The 6129-nt window shown below is 37.8% G+C and overlaps 1 protein-coding gene across 6 annotated transcripts in view; it reads left to right on the forward strand.

Annotated features, from left to right (window-relative positions):
- Positions 1-6129, forward strand: part of pard3bb (par-3 family cell polarity regulator beta b) — a 119087-nt gene that overhangs the window by 83260 nt on the left and 29698 nt on the right. The window lies entirely within an intron of this gene.

Consider the following 6129-nt stretch of genomic DNA (forward strand, 5'->3'; position numbering starts at 1 on the left):
GGCGTCGTGGAAGGGAGGCTGGTGACAGCAGAGATGATTACCTGGACAGACTGTGGCAGGGAGGACCAGGCGGGGGGGGGAGTGAGAGAAATAAATATTTACTACAAAAACAGAAAGTGAGTGAGAACGTCACAGAATCGTGAAGATGACTAAAATCCTGGGAACAGTTTTGTTTCAGCGACTGATGGACGATAACTCACTCTGATTCAACTGTTTTTCTGACTTGCAATCATCCACTGAGTGTGTGTGTGTGTGTGTGTGAGTGTGTGTGAGTGTGTGTGTGTGAGTGTGTGTGTGTGTGTGTGCCCACGCCTGCATTAGCAGCCTAGTAAAACAAAGACACGGGGAGACAGAGATAATGTATCGACCTGCGTCCGGTGCTGCGGTCTCCAACCAGACGCTGGGGAGTCCACGCTCGTGTGGAAGGAAAAAGATTACAAGTCCCTGTCGTCATCATCCATCAATATTAAGCTCCGTTTCCCACGTTGGTTTCTCCTACTGTTATTGAATGTGGTCTGAGTGCTGTCAGTTGTCAGCGGTGAGAGACGGAGGGTTTGAACGCCGAGGAAACGATCGCAGCTTTAACAAAGAGACGTTTCCTCTCTCGTCGTGTACCTCTGGTTCACATTTCATTTTTTTAAGAAGTGTGTGACCAACAAGGTTGGATCTAATCTGTAATCTAAAAAGCACAACAAAAACAATTCAACATTTCAAGAAACAATATATATTTACATTCTCCAAAGGCGAAAAAAAAAAAAGCTTAAAATGCCTGTATCGCGCTGCTAGATCTTTTTTAGTTTAGATCATTAGATTTTATTAAATATGAATTTTTTTTTAGATTCCCGTGGGCCGTACAGAATGACTTGGTGCGCTGCATTTGGCCCCCGGGCCTTGACTTTGACACTAGACGCACAAACTTCTCTGCTTGATTTTAGGATGACGAACTTGTCGCTGATTGGATGTTGCATCGCCTGAAAAGTAAAATTTTTCCAACTTCATTTTCAGAGCCTCAGATCGCGTCATTCGAATCTTTCACGTCGCGTTAGTGAAGCTGCTGCTCGAGTCGCGTCTATGGCTTTTGGTGTGAGCGTCGCCTAATACTGAGTCTGTTAATGACTTATCATCCTGGTCTGAAACTGTCCATGTACTATCACAGTACTGTGACAGTACTGTCACAGTACTGTGATAGTACTGTGACAGTACTATCACAGTACTGTGACAGTACTATCACAGTACTATCACAGTACTTGTTGAATGAATTGAAAGTACATCTTCTGCCCTGAAGGAGAGCAGACAGTCGTCTGTAACTCTGACATTTGTGAAGCTTCAAAGAAAACCTATTGTGCGTTTCATTGATCAGCAACAGCAGGACACACACACACACACACACACGCAGAGTAAGTCACACTTTTCAACCTCCGTTGAAGAGGCTGAAGGAGGAATCTGTAAACGGAACGCAGCCTTTTCCTCAACCGTCAGATCAATCAAAGTGTTGCGTTTTCAGCCTTATTGACATTTACGAACGGCGTGTGAAGAAATGAGAGGAAATCTTCACTTGTTTCAAAGGTCGTCCCTTTGTTTGTGTAACCTGTGCATCGAGGCCGTCCTCTCCTTTGATTGGGTCCTAATTATTGGTGACGTTAAAGAACAAATTCACATTCACAGAGAACAACAAACTCACAGTAAAGATACAGAAAATATATTCAACATTTGGAGGCTGTCTCTGAACCCTGACCTCTGTAGCTAACGTTAGCTCTGGTGTCTGTAGCAGGACTGTTGTAGCTAATGTTATTGGAGACTGTCTCTGAACCCTGACCTCTGTAGCTAACGTTAGCTCTGGTGTCTGTACCAGGACTGTTGTAGCTAACGTTAGCTCTGGTGTCTGTAGCAGGACTGTTGTAGCTAACGTTAGCTCTGGTGTCTGTAGCAGGACTCTTCCAGAGAACATGAAAACGTTTGCGTGACCTTTTGTTTCCTGTCGTCTTTCCGACTTCATCTATCTTTTCATCTGTCACGTCTTTTCTCCGTCTGTGTATGTGATTGATTTTTGTGATCTTGTGAAAATGCCAATAGATCTTCTGGTGCAGGTGACAAATCATGGTGTTTCACCATAGACTCTGCTCCTGGTAATGGATTTGTCACTGTTTTTTTTTTTTAATTATTAATGATTCTATTAAACCGAGTCCAGCGGCCGATAAAACCTGTGCGAAGTATTTACATTTAACACTATTCCACGCTGTCTACTCTTATGAAAGTATTTGATATTTCACTCATTACTCCATTAATATTTGATGTCAAATATAAACAAACCACAAACACGTGTCACATTTTAAACCAGCCTCAGGTTTGGCATTTAGACGCTAAGATTTCCAAAAATGATGGAAGGCCAGCAGAGGCCTCAACATTTTTTTTTTTTTTTTTTCAGAAGGCGTTTGTAAATATTTATAGGTTTTAATGACAGGAACATATTTCTTTACTGTGGTCATTGATGTATTTAGAAGTATATCCCACTCTGTTATTAATGGAACAGAAATCTTAATCATTAATAGAAACATGATTAAGAGCTTGGCCTGTTTGTGCTTCTGCTGTTAAACATTTATAGAATTATTACTGCTGTGACAGAGTGAAACCACATGACTGATTCACATATATATATAGGGAGGGAGTGCAACAGGAGCCAGTGCTGTTTTTTTTTTTACCCTGTTGCTACAACATTATTTCAATAAAACGTTTTGAATTTAAAACCGTTTTCCTCAAAGAAATATCTCAATTATCTCAGTTGACTGAGCTTAAGTAAGATGTAGTCGACCTAAAGGAAATGTGTAACATTTTTATACTTAAAAAAATTAATTAAAAAGTTCATAAATATTATATACATACAGTAAATATATTGTCATTTAATATATGGTTATATGAAGAAAGAGAATTAGTTCATGTGACGTTACTTTAAAAACACATTCACCATGATTAAAACTCAGTTTACATTTCCCGCCTTCTAAGTAACAAGCACAGCTCTGATTGGCTCAATTTGTACATTTTAGTTTCCATATATATCGTCACTGCTGACGGTGTCTCGTTGTTATTAGTTGACCAATCAAACGATACATTTACACCTAATCTTTTTGTTTTTCTTTGGGTTTTCATCTTAAAAATTTTTAACTATTTTTTTTTGTTAAGTTTTTGCTAAAAATCACATGTCGACAAATGAAATAACAAATGACAAATTTTTATTTTTTTTTTAAAAAAGTCTTTATTAAATGTATGGCCACTAGTCGACTCAAAGGAAATGTTTATACTTAAAAAATTAATAAAAAAGTTCATAAATAATATATACATACAGTAAATATGTCATTTAATATATGTTTATATGAAGAAAGTTCATGTGACGTTACTTTAAAAACACATTCACCATGATTAAAATCTGTCGACATATGAAATGACAAATGACAAATTTTTATTTAAAAAAAAAAAGTCTTTATTAAATGTATGGCCACACAGTGGAGGAGTGATTAGTATTCATGCCTTACTGCAACAAGGCCAACGGTCGGAGCCCCTACCTTCAACTAATGGTCTAAAAACATGCAGTTCAGGGTCTAAAGGGTTAAAAGACCTCACTCACCCAGGACTGTGAGTGTGACCCCACCGTGACCTCTTGACCCCTGGGTTTTGCTCCAGGCGAATTAAACAGAAAATATGAATCAAATGATTTTCCTCAGTTCATGGAAATCGAGGAGTTTGGACATAAATAATGTTTGTTTATCAAATCCATTTCACTTCCTGTCCTTTATGGCGTTTATAGATGGCCTTAAGTCGCCTTTATTCACGCCTGGTGTATATGTTTATACGTTTCTCAGTGTTTTGTTTTGGTTTTATGACTGGTGTGTGCGTGTTTGTGCTGGTAAAATAAATAGTGTGTAGACTTTTACTGCTGTTTTCTCCCAGGCCCTCCGTCATTAAAACAAAGCAGTGGGCTAACCTCGCTGCATCATAAATCATTAGAACGGAGGAGCTGCAGCATGAAAATGACCAGCGAACACCGAGACACTGGAATAGTCCGAGCTCATTGAACAGAGACGTAATAAAGTTACAATAGAGCGATTCATTTTTATGTTTTTATTTATTTATTTATTCAGCATTTTTTGTCCCACGTGACTTTAAAATAATTAAATGCGTTGTTAACGGATGATACAAACTGAAAATACTGACAGGTAGTTAGCAGTTTATACAAAGACGCACGAGAGAGCGCCACCTAGTTTTGTAATATGTTTAGTTCAAGTAACACGGTATATGACCACCTACGATAAGGGATTTGACGGATATTTTTGCGTTTGTGCATTTACACTCTTTTAATGTCGCATCACGGTTGAAAATGCTAGCATAACCAGGGCTAAAGTTTCATTTTCAATATGTGCCATTCAGATTCCTGGGCTCTGTGGGCTTCAGCCCCATAACATGGCTAACAACAACAACAACACCTGTTCCATAGCTACTTACAACCGTTATCTAAACGTGCCAGAGTAAAGACGTATCTTTGTAGATTTGATCTAAACGTGCTAGAGTAAAGACGTATCTTTGTAGATTTGGGAAAAAAACCTCGGCTTTGTTTACGTTATTTAAGCCTGAATCTTGGCTGAAAAAATGCTGCTTTAGCCTTTAGCTTTAGCACTGTGTGACCTAGCCTGTTCACAGATAATGTGAAAACCAACCAAAACCACCAAAAGGATAACCGTCAGGCTACACTATATTTGAAAAGAAGAAATTTTTTTTGACGTCATCTGAATTGACGCCTCACTTGTTCTGACAGGATACGATCAGCGCTGTGCTCAAGCGGGTTGCGATTGAATTCTGAAACTTCTCATTGTACAGAGTGGGGCTTTAATGATGTTCTCTAAGTCTTAAAACTGAGTAAGTGACGGATCAATCAGCAGAAAAAATGTCTCCCTCTCGGTCACGAGGCTCAGTTCACTGTGCTTCAAATCTTCTCTCTGTGCTCAGTAGATGCTATCATAGTGCTGACGGAGCGTTCTGTCCACAGATAGAATATAAAGCAGGCACACACACACACACACACACACACTGGCTGAAATTAGATGGTGTTTCACTTCGGTGCAGACTTCAATACAGTATAGACAGCAAATAAATGCAGCATCGTGTCTGACTGCAGTGGAACGTTGATGGAAAAAAAAGACGTTTGTGTTTTGATACAGTTTTATGGAAAGAATGCTTCGAATTTTTAACTGTAAAAATTATTAACTGTTTTTTTACATGAGAACTGATTTTCAAAGGTGTACTTTTAAATTCTCATGCTGATGAGACCTTTGGATGTAAAACCTAAGAGTGTGGGGTCGGGAGGTCGGGGGGGGCAGACTGATTGACAGTCAGGTTTCAAACTGTTTAGTATAGAGGGTAAAGTAGAGTAAAGATTTGTTTTTTGTTCCGTAACAATGTGAAAAAACAGTTGGTAATATTTAAAAACCTTTATCTATATTTCATTAATGCACTTGAACTTTTATTCTAGCCTGTATTTATTTATATATTTATGGATGAACGTGGGCTAAAATGGTGAAACCGGTCGATTTCCCAACCAGACGACCGTTCTGTTGAACCGTCGATATAGGACCTAGTTTATAAAATATATACATACATGTATATATAAATATATACATACAAACATGTATACATAAATATATACATACAAACATGTATATATAAATATATACATACATACATGTATACATAAATATATTTATATATTTTATATTCATAAAAAAATATATACAAGTATATATTTATACATGTATATATGTACATAGACATACATATGTGTATATGTAAATATATGTTTATGTATGTATGTGTATGTTTATAATATACAGTATGTAAAGGTATAATGTGTATATTTATATATACTGTATGTACATATAAAGTACTGTATATGCACAAATACAGTTGCTAATACCAGGGTTTGGTCGTTACTTAAAAATACTGGTGACGTGTACTTGTGCAGGAGCGTAATTACACATCACAGCCACTAGTCTGAAACATTCCTGTCACATTACAGACGACTTGCTTGGCTTTGGTTAATGCACCACATTTGTGCGACCTCTCAGGAGGCATTAGTGCAGCATG

The sequence above is a fragment of the Cynoglossus semilaevis genome, chromosome 16 (genome assembly GCF_000523025.1).
Source record: "Cynoglossus semilaevis isolate Cse_v1.0 chromosome 16, Cse_v1.0, whole genome shotgun sequence".
NCBI lineage: Eukaryota > Metazoa > Chordata > Actinopteri > Pleuronectiformes > Cynoglossidae > Cynoglossus > Cynoglossus semilaevis.